This window comes from Ursus maritimus, unplaced genomic scaffold, assembly GCF_017311325.1.
Source record: "Ursus maritimus isolate PB19 unplaced genomic scaffold, ASM1731132v1 scaffold_2, whole genome shotgun sequence".
Lineage (NCBI taxonomy): Eukaryota > Metazoa > Chordata > Mammalia > Carnivora > Ursidae > Ursus > Ursus maritimus.
In genome coordinates this window covers 83,176,879-83,194,297 of record NW_024424452.1, presented here as the reverse complement: position 1 = coordinate 83,194,297, position 17,419 = coordinate 83,176,879, and the positions used below count along the sequence as shown (strand labels likewise).

Sequence of the window (17,419 nt, the reverse complement as noted above, 5' to 3'; positions counted from 1 at the left end):
ACAAGCTCTCCTACATGAATACGTCAATCTTTAAAAACACTGGTCCATTCTTGTGGCATTTGGATAAATTTAAACAGCACACCTTCTTTATTACAATGATATGGGGTATTTGAATTCGTATTGCCAATTTGTAATTCAACGTGATTTGCTCTTTCCCTCCTTACCTCTAAATATGCATTACGGCCTTTGGTATGTCTTTAGTCTTAAATTTACAAACACTGGGTTAGCAGGTGTTTCGAGTTTGGGGGAGGAAATATTTGAATAGATTAGATTTTTTGATGTGCTCTTATATCGTTCATCTTCAGAATGTACACATCTGATATTTTGGGTTTGTTATAAACTTTGCTTTTTTAAAGACTGCAAAAATGCTCTAGGTTATTCATCTTTTCAATTTTGTTCTTACTTGTTTGGCGGGGGGGTGGGGCGGAGAGGAAGCAGTGACTGCTTAAGGGCAAGACGTGCTTCCACACACAAACGCGCGGACACACCCAGGAGCATCCATGTGATTTACCCCGGTTAATTTCCAGATTATTTTACGCACGTTTTGTGACTTCAGACTGATAAGTAAACATTTACGTTTAAGATACCCGCTTCTTCGAGAACACTGGTTCCCTCCCTTCCTCTTTCATTCCACCTTAAAAACAGCTGCGAAGTCTAAAGGAAACCAGCCCACATTTTAGCCCCTCCTACCAAGGATTAGACTTGAACTTCTGTGTAGTCCGGGCTGAAAAAAGGATCCTGACAGAAAGCTAGAGGCAAAAAGCAGCCAGACGAATCTCATGTAACTCTGGGCACAGTAAGCAAGATATTTACTCTTGCCCCGCTCCCCTCCCCTCCCCTCATCCTCCTGAGCTTTTAAGTTTGTATCTTCCTTGGCAGGGAGAGAGGACGGAGGCAAACCTGGGATTCTCTCCGCTTGACCAAGTCTGCGTCTCCTCTGCCTTTTGGAAACGAGACACAGGTCAGGGAATTTAATTTCTTTCTAACAAATGCAGCTTGCTTTCCGGGGTCTGAAGGTGCAGGGGAGTGGGGCGATCAGGTGTTTCTCTTACTTAGAGCCCCGAAAGAAAGCGAGCGTTCCTGTGAGGTGGCTCCTGTTAGAGCTCCACGTGATGCCGCCCCGCGGTGACCCATCCCAGACTTGAGCAGCGTGCTGTGTGACAGTCCCAGAGCCTCGTTAGCGATGGAGTTTGTGGGCTCGGCAACGTTTTAATTAAAAAAAAAAAAAAAAGCATTAGGATTACTTATGCAAAGCATTCCTGGGTTTTTCATATGCTGCGGTGTTGGGCGAAAAGAAAGACAATAGTGAAAAGAGAATTGTACTGGTATGCTGATTCGCCCTGCCCTAAGTTTATTTGACGTGCTGGGAGAACAGAGCTCAAAACTAGATGCTAAGAAAGATATGAGCAAGTAATAAAGTGAAGTTTTGAGTGTGGATGCTATTTTGGTCATTTCGTTTTAGTAAAAGAAGTTTCAAAGGGCATTTGGATTTGAAATGAGTGGCTTCACGTATCTAAAGCTCCTAGACTTATATTCATGGTAGCTTTAAAAAGAATGATTTTCATCTCAAAAATTAGAACAAGAAATGCTCTTCACAATGGTTGAGGATGGGAGCATTTATTCAGCTAAGGTGGTTGAAGAGTTTACTAGAGACATCTCATTTGGGTGGGTATGATATTTGCATATATAACCTTTGACTTCAAGGAGAATTTGTGTTTTCTGTTTCTGTTTGTTGCAGAAATTTGGAATTGTAGCCTAAGAGATTATATGCGGGGAATAGTAGTGAAACAAACCCTGTTAAGAATTTTTAAATTTTATTCCAGAGGTCCCTAGACCTTGACAGTCAAGTCTGATGTTGGGATAAGAAAGGAGTATTTTCTTCTTTCATTGAGCCGAGGAAGAGTTAAATTTTAAATTAAGCAATAATTGTGAAATGGACAGAGAAGTGTGTATTCTGCATTTGTTCAAAGCAGCTTTACAAACTTCCTGAAAGGGTAGCACACTTCATGAGACAAGAAACTGAGACACATAATTACTAATTTTCCTTTTTCTACTTGTTAAACATGAATGCAAAATATCCCGGTAGTGACTTTCAATGTTAAAAAGATGCGTACTTTGGACGTATTGTTGCATTTGCATTTTGCATTTGTGTTTAATTAGGAAAAGGAAAATTACTAAAAAAATTTCCTGGGACCTGATAAAGTTCATTCTGTAGAGATAATTTGGCCTGTGTTTTTAACCCATCAGTATCTTTCCTGGTGTCACTACTTAGAAAGCAAAATCATGAAACCAAATCATTTGCATATTAAAACATATGTTCCAGGAATAAAAAAGAGGAAGACAGAGTTAGCTGTGGTTCCCTTTCCTCTGTAAGCCTTTTACTTACCTTCAGTTTGTTTCCCTCCTCTTGCTTGCAGACTTCATAGCTTTAGTTATTCTCAACTTTTTCTTAAATCACAAACCCTTTCACAAATCTTATGAAAAATATCAACCCCTCCGCAGAATAATTCATGCATACTGCTCCAACGGGCACGAATTTGGAAACACCATTAGGAAGATCACAAACCCTCCGAAACAATTCATGTCACACCAACATGTCGTACTTTTTAGAACTTGGGAGTTTTCCGCTAATATCAAGTAATGAGCAAATCATTTTGCTTATAAGAACTGTTGAACAGTGAATATTGCAGTGCCCATACTGTCATTTATTCGTTAGTTTTCTGGAACTCTAAGCAATTTGGTGTAATGGAAAAAACTACTTGCCTGAAAACCAAGTGACCTAGATTCTTGACTCAACCCCTATAATAACTAACTGCACAATATTAAGCTTGCCTTTTTCTGTAACATCTGATATTTTTTATTGCTGAATGCAGTAAGTAAAACAAATAGGAAAATAAGATACAAGTTATATTTTATTGGATTAGGGGATGTCTGTATTTCCTGCTTTTATTACAAAATTCCTGATAATATTTCCCAGCAGGATTGTTTTATAATATTCTTGTTATTACAAAGATAATTCCTGCTCACTGTTTAAATTACCTTAGATATAGAAAATCGCAAAGGAAGAAGGGAAAAAATGACCTGTAATCCCCTCAAGGGATAACTGTTTTTAAAATGTCATTCATTCATTCAGTCAGTCAACAAATATTTATTGAGTAACTATTATGCATCAGTACAGAGACAAAGAGACACAATTTCACGTATATACATCTGTTTATATTTCTAGACATTTTTCTATACATACACGTATCACATGTAGATATTACAAAACTGTGATTACATTCGTTAAAAGGTAAACTGAGGCATATCAAAAATTTTAAGAGTTTATTTGAATAAAACTCGATTGGAATGGGACAGAGCCAAACGGAAGTGGATAGAAGCGCTTCCCCGGAAGGATCTCCAAGGAGAGACTTTTGTAAAGAAAGAATGGAGTCGACATAACGAAATTATTGTCTATAGTTTAAAGCCTAGTTGGCTGTCTATGATTGGCTGTCCTTACATTTCAATTTTGTAAGTTTAGTTTTCAGACCGGCTTAGATTTTGGTTTGCTTACATAGGCCACTGAGTCACCTTGTCTAATGGCTTCCTTGTTTTCATTAGTTTAACACACTATTCTTTGCTATTTTATAACATGCTTACTCCTCAGTCATGAAATTTTCTGTTAAAACATGATTTTTTATACTCGTGTATAATTTTGTATTCATTCATATCTGAGACAAATATTATTGAGTCCCTACTCTGTGTCAGGTATAGTGCAAGTAATGGCAGTCTATCCGTGAGCAAGTTGGTTCCCATAATGATGTGATTTGTAGTCTGTGGAAATGTTATATTGGCTGGTTATAAACTGTTGGATATTTAGGTGGGTTAGTTTTCTATTATAAATAATGTTTCAAGCTAGGACCCTTTCTATAAGGGTTTGTACTTCCTTTGTATGGATGCTTAAGTCTGCCCAGGCTTTAATAAAAGCTCCACTACTTAAAAGTTGTGAGATCATAAGCCAGTTGTTTATCAAAACATTCTTCTCTCAACTGTAAAATAGGAGTAATAATAATAATAATTGAGTATTTGGAGGGTTCTCAAAAACATTTAACAGAATGTCATGGAATTATTTTTGCCATTTTGCTCTTGAGAAAAATTGTATCCATTTATAAGCCGTAGAGGAGAGTAGAATTTCCCTCCGCTAACACTGTGTAATCACTCAAACAGGACAAACAGCAACAGATCCAGAAACTTAGTCAATTGTTGTATAAAATGGTATCTTGTTTAAATTTACACTTTTTTTGGAAATAAGGTTGGGCAATTTTATAGTGGCCACTCATGTGTCTATGTTTATGAATTGCCTCTTTCGATGTGATTTTTAAATATTTTATTTTTCAGATTTAATTTCTAATATGGTATATATCAGTATAAATAACACATAATCCAAGTCCCTTTAAGGTCCTCAATAATTTTGAAGTGCTTGGGGTCTTACCATCAAAGGCTAAATGTTCAACTGGAAGTAAAAATTCTATAGATACTGCTTTTCTCAATTTTGGAAGATTATTCTTATTTTGCCCGAAACCTGTTCTTTAAAACTGGGTGAGATGCATAGAAAAATTACAGCAAGTCATTTTTGTTCTCATAGACTGTCACAGTCTACAAAATCAGAGACACTGAAGAGGGTTCAGAGAAGAGGGCCGAAACCCTTGGAGAAGGTCCCATAGTCCCAGGAACATCCAGACTGGTGACATGTAGAGAAGACAGATAGGACTAAGGGTTACATGATTCCTCATAAAGGTTTTGTAAGAAAAATAATGTCCGTTTTTGTCAAGAACTGCCTCAGAGGAAATGCATTTAATTATCAGCGTCTCTTCATCTCCTACTCCTTGACAAGTAGGGCAGTGACAGGTGGGGGAACCCAAAGGTTTGTTGGTTCTGGAGCCCTTTCTGAAGAAGACAGAAAATAGAGCAGATCCTGTTCTGATCTTTTGATACCTTCACCTGCCTGAGAAAAAAAGAGATGCTTAGTCCGCCCTTACAACATTCTTTGAAAATACAGTTTATCTCCCCTTTGTACAAATATAAAATAAGCTGAAATAATTGAGGGCTCACATTAAGCAGATTTGGAAGGCTGCACTACCAGTCTAATGACTTATTTAATGAATTCAAATGACTTGAGAGAAAACTCAGCAAGCTGGTAAGTGATTCTTATCCGCGTTTGACAGCCCTGCGTTAGAGAGGAGAGGCTGGACCCAGTTTTTGTGTTTATTCTCTTCTCAGCGCATGCAGTAGTGAAGACCTGATCCCCTTCCTTAATCTTCTTCCCCATTTCTTGACTTCTGGAGTGTGTAGGGAAANNNAGGCATTTTAGGTAACAGGAGGTTTTGAATTAGAAAGCAAATATCCATCATATGGGTAATTTCATGATCTTATAACACATGAAACTCACATATATATGACTTAGCTTGTCTGGCTTAGGATTTGATTTTACTATTTAATTTACAATTTGTTTTTTGATTACTCAGTTGGAAAACATAACAGCAGGCCAAAAATTAATTTTTCTTTCTTTCTTTCTTTCTTTCTTTCTTTCTTTCTTTCTTTCTTTCTTTCTGATTTTATCTATTTATCTATCTATCTATCATCTATCTATCTATTTGAGAGAGAGAGACCAAGCGAGCACGAGCAGGAGGAGGGACAGAGGCAGAGGGAGAAAAAGGCTCCTCACTGAGCAAGGAGCCCGAAAAGGGGCTCCATCCCAGGACCCTGGGATCATGACCTGAGCCGAAGGCAGATGCCTAACTGACTGAACAACCCAGGTGCCCCCCAAAATACCTTTCCTTTTCATAGTGTTTTGTGGTTTATAAAGAGGTTGCTTAAGAACTTCATTCCCACAATAACCATGTAAGTTAGCAGACCAGGTATTTATATTTTACAGAGGTGAAAAGGGAGATATTGAAAAGTGAAAAGGTCTGTTTAATGTCCAAGTCTTAAACAATTTCCGTTCTCATGCATTTTGTATGCTTCCAGTGATTAACTGATTGAGTTGTATTTTCAGTGTTGATGCATGCTATTAAGGCTGTCCGCTTATTCTGATTTTTATTAACATCAGAAAAGTTATAGGGGAAGAACCAGAAAATACACATCCCTATTCCATATTAATTCAATTGTTCTGCTCTCATAACTGGGCTACTGATTAACATAATAGAGGAAGTTGCACAAACATTTAAAAAATGTCTGGAAAAGTAGTGTATGATTTAGAATTTCTTGTCTTGGAACTACGTAGCATTTTATATGGATATACGTCACTTCAAGAAAATAAAAGAGTATGAAGTTTTAGCCAAAAATATAAAATAGACATATTATGAGTTATATAGATACTAATTTTACCAAAGGTTTTACTTCCATTTGGTAGTGGAGCGTTCTTTTAGAATATTCTAAGTATAACCTACGGAGCCTATTGCTCTTTTTCGTTCTTATTAATCCTGGAAGTTGGCCTAAAGTGTTTGTATCAAAATGGTCACTGTGACCTTGGATTATAGCTTCTGCATTTCAGTCAGTAAATTGATACACTTCCAATTTGCTCCACACTTGAATGCCCCCAGCTTTAACACAATGAGCAGGTTGAGTGCAGTACAGAGACAATAAACTGGGATGGTAGACCCCTTATGGAAGGAGGTATTCTTGCTGACTTCTGGATCCTAATTACAGAAGAGATCATGTCTGCCTGGGATAGGCTGGAGGCAGATAGATTAATGGTATCTTTCGTTTTCTTCAGGTTCTCATTTTTAATTTCTTGAAACAAAAGAGTAATCCATTTTGTAGACATTTTACATGTATTTGGTTGAATATTATGAAAGTATTGAGAAAAGTAATTTATAGCAATTTTGTAAGAATTTATAGAAAAGCAATTTGGAGAAAAGTGCCTAAAGGGCATGCTCTGTAGACGTCTGCACCTGTAATTAAGATTTCTTAATACCCATCAGCCCCTTGTCATATATACCACAACCCTCAAACACGTATTGAATTCCTTTCCATTCAACCGTCATGAAGAAAAGGCAGATGAATTTAAAATTTGATGCCACGAACTTAGATCTTACAGACATAACACTATAGTATTTCCGTAGTTCATGGCACAGTCTTCTAAATTACTACTTTCAATATATAATGGGAATTCATGTTCAGGTAATGACTTCAAAGTATTGTTAGGTCCTTGATCCTTAGAAGAAGATGCTAGTAACATACTTCAGGAAGATTCCACATAGTAAAAATTCTAATTTAAAGAGGTTTCTCGGTTAGTTAAAAACTTAATTGGACTCTCTTAAGATGGTTACTTATAATCTACTACTTGATACTTTTTTTTTAAGATTTTTATTTATTTATTTATTTATTTATTTATTTATTTATTTATTTATTTATTTATTTAGAGAGTGTGTGTGTGAGCAGGGGGAGGGGCGGAGATCGATCCCAAGCTGACTGTGTGCAGAGCCGGACACAGGGCTCAATCCCATGACCCTGATATCATGACCTCAGCTGAAATGAAGAGTCAGAGTCGGAGGCTTAACTGACTGAGCCACCCAGGTGCCCCTACTTGGGTTGGGTTTTTTTTTGCTTTTGGTTTTTTTGTTTTCGGTTTTGTTTTGTTTTGTTTGTTTGTTTGTTTTGAGGTGATGACCACCCAAATATAAATATGAGGATTTATATTTAAAATACATAGAAGTTCACAATAGTTACATGGGATTTTTTCCTTATCCTCATCAATGATGCCCCTGCTTTTGAAAAGAAACAAAAAAAATCCATTTTGTGAGACTCCTTCAGTTTTTGCAAAAATTCTTAGGGTTTAAATTATGTTTTAGAGGGACAGATTGGTTTGGTTGAGTAACAACACCTAATGAACTATTGGCAGAGTGAAAAGAACACTCGTGTAAATTACAATTTTGTGTGAGGAAAAAATACTTTCCAGCTTTTTATTAATATAGTATATAACGTGCCTAGGAACGTAGTAGGAAAAATGTATCTTTTTAATACTTAGAAAAAGAACAGGGATTAAAGGAAACAGTTTAGAAAATCTGTGCTCTTTCACTTAAGAATTTTACCCGTTGGGTTTAAAAAAAAATCCAGATGCTCATATCAACCAGGAATTGTTACTCACTGGGCTAGGTGCATTTATTCCTTCACCAATTCAGGAAGTTTCATTCATACTGACGATTTGCTAGGCGCTGTGTGACCTTTAGGGCATACCTGGGTGAATAAAGCAGGGATGGTTCATTCCCTCGGGGAGGAGAGAGGCAATAATCAAGCAAACAATAAACAGATAATAAAGGAAGCTACCCGGTTTCAACAGTTGGGAATAACCTGGGGAGGGGAAGGATGCAAAGGCTTGGCTGAGATGAACCGTGAGCGGAGCTGGGAGGTGACTGGAGTGAGCTGGGTGTGGCTCAGGCTGGGGGGCGGAGGGGGGGATGCTCCGGGAAGGGCCTTTGTACCCCGAGCCTGCAAAAGCGCCACCGAGGGAGCTGGATGGAAAACCAGGGATTAGGGCAATGTCATGGGTGCAGAGGAGGGAGAGTGGTTCCAGGCAAACCGAGGAGAGAAAAGTGACTTTGTCTGAAAACTCAGAGGTCATTAGTGATCTTGATGAGGAGCGGTTTCAGTGGAGGGCGGGGGACAGAGCGTGAAGGAAGCGGAAGCAGGTGGCAGGTGGATGGGAGGTGAGGACTCTGGGGACGTGCATACAGAGTGAGCAACGGACCCCCAGAGAGATCTGTCGGTAAACTCGAAACATGGAGGCATGGAGGGAAAGGAATATGGAGCAGAGGGACTCTGACAGGCTCGCCAGTCAGGTCATCGAGAAGTTCTTTCGTGCAGAAAAGAAAGGCACGACTATCAGGTACTTGGAGAAGAGAGAGGAATTTTGTGTCCAAAAGAGCCACATGGGCAGGGACAGGTCTCTAATAGGAAGAGGAATTGCCTCCTTTGTGACAGGAGGAGAACCCAAAAGTACAGGGAGTTTGCTGATTTGGTGGTGGGAAGATAAGAAATTTCCCTCTGGGGCTGTTTTCTCAGTGAAGGAGATGAGGTCACCTGCTCAGGAAGGGGGTGGGGGATGGTGAGAGATGGTGAGAGATGAGCGGAGAAGAAAACCATTTTCTGGAATGGGAATGGAAATTCACAGAGAAACTGAGAAAGATGCTGTGTCCCATCCAGGGCGTCTCTGAGTCTTGAGAACATGAACCGAAAATAAAACCAGTCTGCCAGGCTCCGTGGTTGCTCTCCAGCTAAATTCTAGGAGCAAACTCAGAGGAGCGAGAGTGGCTGAGTTCTTCTAGAGTGGGAGTTTTGAAAGCAAGCGAGCAAGCGAGCAAATCTGGAAATGCTTAAGATGAACAACCAATACCCTGAGCAAACACAGGAAACAGAGGCAAAGCACCTAGAACAAAAATGCATAGAGATTCATGAGCTTCTATCTAAGGTCATTATGAACGAGCAGGGAGTGGTTACAAGTTGGCTTGATTTCCAGCATGTAGTCGGCCCGGATTGAGTCCTACTGCTTTCGCTCCTGTTGAATTCATACTGTACCAGTTGCTGGAACCTGCTCCAGGAGCCATCACGCTGGGTTTGTTTTTCTTCTTGTCCTAGTTGCTAGAATTGTTGTTGTCATTTTAAATTTGGATTAACAGTTAGTGTGCCTGCGTTTGTGGGGTGCCTAGCTAAGTCCTGTGTCTGCCTTATATAACCCCCTCTGCTTTCCTCACTGTTTGCTTACTTCTCCAGGCTCCTGGAAGCCATCAGTGCTCCCTCAAGATAATGCTTGATAGGATTAGAACCATTATAGCTCCATAGTATAAAGATGGCTAAAACATAATAGTAATCGACCATCAGAAAAGAACGTTTTTCTTTTACAGGCTCGCTATTGGGATGTTCTTTCTTCAACCTGACATAAACCCTTCATTTTGCAACTAAAAGTCATTTCCTTTTCTTTTTCAATCCTTAGAGCTTTGGAGAACAGCTGGTTACTATAATCAAAATGTTTTTTTCAGGAATGAAAATAATATTGAGTTATTGACTCTTACACTTCTTCAGAGTGTAAAAGAAAATCTTGTTCTTTTTTGATTCATTATTTTTCATAAATCCTCTTTAAAAAAAAATATTTATTTGAGAGAGAGCACAAGCAAGGGAGAGGAGGGGCAGAGGGAGAAGGAGAAGCAGACTTCCTGCTAAGCAGGGAGCCCGATGTAGGACTCCACCCCAGGACCCTGGGATCATGACCTAAGTGGAAGGCAGATGCTTAAACGACTGAGCCACTGAGTCACCTTGTAAATCCTCTTCACATTAGGGGGGTCAGGCACTTCATGAATGGAAGCAATGAGTCTGTGTGGGTCAAGCAGGGCAGTACGGTGAGGAGGGGAAGCTCCTTGTGGCCAAATGCACTTACGTTTGCTTCTGGCTCCAACCTTTCCCAAATGCACTGCGGGACACTCAAGGTTCTTCCCTATCCTCCTTTCCTCCTATCTCAGTGAGACATGCCATGAATTGGAAAGTTATTCAGTACTTTATTCCTGATTCTGCCCTTATCTCTTGAACTATGGCTTAGATATAGTTATCTATCTTCTTCCTGTCCAAAATGAAGGGACATCTGCAAACTAAGGGGAGAGTCTAGTACTGTTTTCGTTAATGTCCTATTTTTACAAACCCACTGGGGCATTTTATGTCTCCAGCAGAACACAACGGAGACATTCTTATAGTTTATTAATGTCCTTGGTACTGTTCTCCAGCTTGTTGATCAAAGGTTGAAAAATGTTAATTTCATATTTGGAAGCAAATGACAGTGTTTCTAATTTATTCCAACCTGTGTTTATTATATGTAACATCTAAATGTTCATGTTAGAATTACACGTTTATTATGGTGGTAGCAGAGGTAGATAGTACAAAAAAGAACTTAGTTTTGTGTCATTTTACCCTTTATTGTGCTGTTAGTTCTTCTGTCTTCAAAAATTTTATATTGAACTTTAAAACTGTATAGATACACTCTGCAGATGTGGGAGGAGAGTGTGCTGCAAGGCTCTAAAGCATACGTAAAATACTGTATAAAGGGTCTACTAGACAGCACGAGCTCCATGTATTTCAATATAATTGGTTTTCTTTGTAATCCAGTGTTTTTATTTCATGAGTTTTATGATGTCATACTGTATCAAGGGGTCCCTCGGCTTTCCCAGACCGCCAGAGTGGTCCAGGGCATAAAAAAGATGAAGACCTCCTGAGGATATTCCTTTCAAGTGCACATTTACACAGCTCTTACTCCTGTAAACAACTGGGTTTCCTGTTTATTTCCAAAGTGAATTGCCATTCACGGTATCCGGAAGCACATTTCTAAAGCTTCTTACCACCTGAGAAAAGAACAGTGAATTTGAACTCCTATTGTGTGTAACAGAATCCAGGACATGTAGAATGTTCATCGCCAGTTTAGTGATTTTAACTTCCCAGTAATGCCTGGGGGGGGCGGGGGTACAGCGCCTCTGATCTTCCACCATCCTGCTGTATTTATTTGTCGTCTTTTTCCGCTTTAAAATCATAGTCAGCATCTGTATTTTAACTGCAAGGTCAACCTCACTAGCTTCCTGAAATAGTTATTGGGTTAGCTGAAAAGTAAAACAAACCCAAAATGTTGATAACTTCATTCAGTAATAAAATCGTTCTCATGAAATGTTTAAGTCATTATGACGATTTTCCTGGGGGTTTTCCCTGGCCGGTTTCCTTTAGAAGAAAAGATATAGCTTTCCCTCCTGTGGCAATCTTGAGTACGTCATGAAAAAAGGCAGCAATTAAGGAGGGAGTGGAACCCTCAACAAAACACAGATACTCCCGGGGGGGGGGGCATTTTTGCAAACTGTCTGGTCTGGAGAGAGAAAGCTGTACAAGTAAATATGCTTCTCAAAACACTCTCTTTTTTTCTAGCGTTTTGTGTCACATCATTAGGTATATTTAAAAGTGGTAAAGGCGCCTGGGTGGCTCAGTGGGCTAAGTATATGCCTTCGGCTCAGGTCATGATCACAGGGGCCTGGGATGGAGTCTCATGTCCTGCTCCCTACTCAGTGGGGAGTCTGCTTCTCCCTCTCCCTCAACCCCACCTCCCTGCTCATGCTCTCTCTGTCTCTCAAATAAATAAATTAAATGTTAAAAAAAAGTGGTAACACCAAGTGCATCATTGTTACCCATTTCTTTTAAGTAAAAGATAGAACATTTTTCTACATTTTCTGAAAATGAACATAATATAGTTAACACTTGTCAATGTGGTATTATTCCATAAACACCTATGTGGGAAGAGGAATTTTTAAAACAGTGTATCTAGTATTTGCAAGTAAATATCTTATAACTATAATTCAAATCTAGGAAAGTGTAAAAGATGAAAATGACTCTTTTAAAGTTTTATTTGACCAAACATCAATTTGATTTTTCATTAATATATAATATAAAATGTGTGTATATATAATATAAAAAATATATATCCTTTTTATTTTGGCTGTATTTCCTTTTTAGCCTGAGTGTGTGAGGGGCAGGGGAGAGGAAGAAGTGTGGTAGGGTATAAAGAGTACCTGGTTGAGACTGAAGGGCGGTGCTCATCTCTTTATCCTGCTGGGTGAACTTGACTAGTGTAAGAGAGGAAAAATTTCTTTCTACCCTTCAAAGTTCCTCCAGCTGGTCTAAGAATTAAATTGGCATGAGGCAGATTAACAGGAGGAAAAACCCAAGTTTGACTATGTGTGCATAGAAGCAACACCTAAAGAAATGACCAAGACAGCCAGTTTTTATACTTTTTAGATAGAGACAATAAGTCTGTAAGGAATTGACAGGACAAAGAAACTTCTTTTAGGTGCTTCAGTTAGTAAGGACTCCTAAACTAATTTGGGCTGGGGTACTAAGTTAGTACCAGTAACAAGGATTGTTCATACAGCCTTTCCAGCTTTGAATTCCCTATCTTTGGTGATGAGGATGTCTCTTTACCTCCTGGTACAGGGAGGGTACTTTTCACATGGGAGATTTATTTCCTGCTTTCTGGAGACAAAGGTGGGAACGGGAGGGTGGGATGTGGGCATCAGCGTGTTCTTTTTGCTTGGCTGTTTCTTAAGTAACTTTTATTTAAACTAATCAACATGCCAGGGCAGCACATTTTGGAGCTGTCTGCCCAGGCCCTGCACTAGGTTTGTTTACCTCTTTAGGCCTCAGCTTATATATTTGCACATGGAAGTTCTGCCTGCATGGGGGTTATGAATATTTCTTCCAGTTTTGTGAACTTAAAATATGGTGAGAATGGTGGCCTGGTTTTGGCCATCAAGAGGTGAAACAATAGAAAATAATGGCAAATCAGATCGTCAAGGAAAGAAAAGTAAATAACTGGCTCAGGGGTGAAGAGACATTCTTGCTTTGTTTGTAATGCAGCGTGTGAAACTGGGCCAGCCAGTTTCCTAGCCCTTAAAATAGACAGGTTCACCTGGATTAGCACTTCCCAATTGTGAAGGGGTAGAACACGCTGTTACGTATTGTGTTTCAGTTAGTGTGTGTCGGCACGCGCACGCGTGCTCTTCTTAAATGACCAGATGAGGGAGGCTGGTCCATCTAAAAGATGCTGGTCTTTCCTCTTTCTCACATCCACAACTCTAGGTGCACTTCCTATCACATCTGACCTCTCTGGCTGGCTGTGTCCCTTCCTCCTCAAGCACCACTTTTGCCCGTTAACAATCGTGTGCCTCTTTATTTAACTGCTATGTTTAGATTATCGGTGTGTTTTATTTTTTTTAAGATTTTATTTATTTATTTGTCAGAGAGAGAAACAGAGAGCACAAGCAGGGGGAGTAGCAGGCAGAGGGAGAAGCAGGTTCCCCATTGAGCAGGGAGCCCCATGGGGGACTCGATCCCAGGTCCCTGGAATCATGACCTGAGCCAAAGGCAGATGCTTAACCAAATGAGCCACCCAGGCATCCCAATGTCATTGGTGTGTTTTAGACAGAGTTGTGCTCCCCCTGCATTGATAATGTTGAAGCTCTAACCTCCATATCTCAGAATGCGTCTCATTCAGAAATAGGGCCATTAAAGAGGCGATAAAGCTAAAATGATGCCCTTAGGATGGCTCTTAATCCAATCTGACTGCGTTCCTTATGAGAAGAAGAGATTTGGACACACACAGAGACGCCAGGGACGTTTGGGCACAGAGGAAAAATTGTGTGAGGACACAGGGAGAAGGTGGCCATTGGTAAGCCAATGAGAGAGGCCTCAGAAAAAAGCAAACCTGCCAATACATCTGTCTTAGACTTCCAGCCTCTAGAACTGTGAGAAAATAAGTTTCTGTTTGTTTAAGCCACCTACTCTGTGGCATTTCATCACAGTAGTCCCAGAAAACTAATACAAAGTGTCCCTTCCATCATGCCATCTCTCTGCTGAGATGCTCTCATAGGCTGTTGCTTATTGTATAATGTCTCCGAATCTCTACCTGTCCTTCAGGGTCTTTTATAGAGTGGCAGAATGGTCTAGAAAGAAAGAATTTGGTAGGAGGCAGAGGGTCAGAATTCCAGGGTCAGCTCAGCCCCCGTGAACCCAGATGACCTGGGAACGTTTCTTAGTCTTCCTGGAAGGCAGTGTTCTCTTGTAGAGCATGGTGAGGGAGACTGCCCACCTTCGTCTGCAGTGTGAACCTTTCTAAAGGTTACGTTTTGTTTTATTTTAGTCTCTAAAATGGTGCTAATAACCCCTCTCTTGTTATGAAGATGAAATGAGGCAGTGTATATAAATCACTTAGCACAGTATCTGGCCCCTAAGAAATGTTGAATGAATGTGAACTTTAAAATTAAGTAAGCAAATTTGCAATTGCTAAGATATCTTTCAGTTTGTCATCCTACGGTCTATAAATAGGCTTTGCTTCCCCTTGATTATTTCCCAACGCAAGACCTCATCTGTGGTTTTCTCCCCCCTTCACCATACAAATTCCCAAGTTTGTTCATTCATCTTTTCACTTCATAGTAATTGAGTGATCATCTGGGCTCCAACAGGAATACAGGGAGAAGGAGATAGTTGTGCGCAGTGAGGGGAGGCATACTCTGTATAATGGAAATGTCTCGTATAACAGTGTGGTGAGAGATACCAAGAGGAAATACAGGGTTCCTAACCTGGGAGATAAAGAGATGGTTTATGTCAGAGAGTAAGTTTAAAGCAGGACCCTGAAGGACAGGCAGAGACTATCCTGTAGTGAAGCTGTGAGGACCGGGGAATGGCACTAGGGGAGCCTGAGGTCAGGCAGGGCATCTCCAACGTGGGTGCGGCTCACCATTCGTGTCCTTTTCCTAGAGGAAGTGTTTCTATTTCCCCTTTCTATACATCGAAGCTTGATCATGAGTTCAAATATCAGCTTAGTTATTTCCCCTTTTCTATCAAGCCTTTTTTTCTATTTGAAACCACCCGACTCTTTTCCTTCTCCGAAACTCTAGTCGATATTCCATATGTACTTGTCTGTGGAAATAACGAACTTTCAATAGTAGAAATTTGAGAGAGAAAGAAGCAGTTCCAGAGACCTAGGAATAAAAACAGCAGAAAAAGTCAATTCAAAAGGAAAAGCATGGACATTAGCCACAGGGACTGGGTGTCTCTCTGTCGGATATAGAAGGCAAGTTCCATACCATTGGGTTCCTGGCTTAGGAAACAGATGTAGTTGATTAATCTGCGTCCTTGTATCTGGTGGCATGCTTTTAGATTTCCTTGGGAATAGGGAAATTCTCTTAACAGGTTTTCCATACTAAACTGAGAATATGGCTTGAGACATTTCTAATACAAAGTAGCTCATTTACCTATCTTCATTCCTGTTGTTTATTTCTCTGTGCCTGTTGATGATAGCCAACTCTTTGCTTAGCCCAAGTTTTTAAAAAGTTGCAGCAAAATGATCCAAGAATTTAAACCTTTAGTCATGCCATTGTGACCATGTATCTATACAAGGATGAAGATGGTGGGAACAATAGTGCACTGCTCTTTTTGCCTTTGGAACTTCTTTCTATCTCCAGCATGATGGAGAAAGCTTTGAGTTTGGAAGCAGACAAGTAAGTGGCTCAGTATTTTTTTATTTTTAAAATTTTAACAGATCAGAAACAGGAGTATTTCTTAATCTCTATGAAAACTCATTGTTGAGGGGCGCCTGGGTGGCTCAGTCGGTTAAGCATCTGCCTTCAGCTCAGGTCATGATCCCAGGGTGCCCCGCGTTGGGCTCCCTGCTCAGCAGGGGGCCTGCTTCTCCCTCTCCCTCTGCCTGCCACTTCCCCGCTTGTGCTCTTTCTGTCTCTGTCAAATAAATAAATAAAATCTTTAAAAAAAAAAAAGAAAATAAAAATAAAACTCATTGAGTATGAAAAAGTACATAGTCTTTATAAGAGGTGCTTAACAAATTTGCCTACTTGAATTTCTTAGAAATTTCCAAAGAGCCAAATAAATCTTAGGAAATTGGAGCAATTTGGAGGAAAAGCACCAGTTTCATAAGTAACAACAATAAAAACAAAATGATAATTTGGTGTATTTATGGCTCACTGTGCTTATTGATTGACAGACATCCTTTCATTTGATCATCCGGCCACCTCTGTGAGATGTGCGGGCCGTTCCCCCCTTGTACAGACAAGGAGACTGAGGATCAGAATCCTACAGTCAGAGAAAGGAGACAAGCTTGAACTTGCACCAGTCTGGCTCCAGCAGGGAAGCCTGCTCCCACTTTTGTGCTGAGCCCCTTCTTACCTCCTCTGCTCTGTTACACAATGAAATGAAAAGAAAGAGAAGAGGATCCTTTGCTTTTCTATCCTTCTTTCCCCCAGGTGCCACAGACCTAGTAATAGCGCCTTGTCTTCCTGTTGTCCTACCGCTCTATGCGGGAAAGAGAACTGACGAAGCACTCCAGTCTGTGTTTCTGGTTCTTGCTCACTCTTTTCCCAGAGAAGCCCGTCTTGCCCTGACAACATGACTAAAAGGGTTTTGGACAGACCACACACTATTAAGCATTCATGGAAAGCCAAAAGTTGCATTGCACAGGCAAGTATGTTAAAAAGCACATCCAAATTTCCCTCTCATTAGTGTTCCAGAAAGTTTTTAATGACAGGGCAGCCAAAAAAAAAAAAAAAAAAGGTAAAGAAAGAAATTAAAGAAAACATGAGTTTTCTGTCTCGCTTCAGACTTAAAAGACTGTGTATACTCACCAAGGCTGGTCATTCAGCTTAGTTATAAAAAACAAACCCCCCCCCCCAACTTCTGTTTTATGAGCATTCATGATAGTGGTTGCACAACCTAGTTGCAAGAAGATTTCCAGGACTGAGCCAGTTGTGGGGAAAAAAACATTTTCCCAGTGTTTAATGTGGCTAGCTGCACAGAATGCCTTAATTTCACAAAAACCTAAAATATCTACTACTACTACGAGGGGGAAAAA

The 17,419-nt window shown here is 39.9% G+C and overlaps 1 protein-coding gene across 3 annotated transcripts in view; it reads left to right on the top strand.

The window, feature by feature from the left end:
* The first annotated feature begins 693 nt into the window (after nt 1–693).
* PLA2G4A (phospholipase A2 group IVA) overlaps nt 694–17,419 on the top strand; it is a 153,444-nt gene continuing 136,718 nt past the window's right edge. The window contains exons 1-2 of one of the 3 annotated variants that reach the window (XM_008696933.2): nt 694–796; nt 880–961. The gene's annotated coding sequence lies outside the window, so the exon portion shown is untranslated. Of the gene's footprint in view, nt 962–17,419 lie in introns of all 3 variants that reach the window. The other 2 variants (XM_040636274.1, XM_040636272.1) reach the window with 2 other exon arrangements.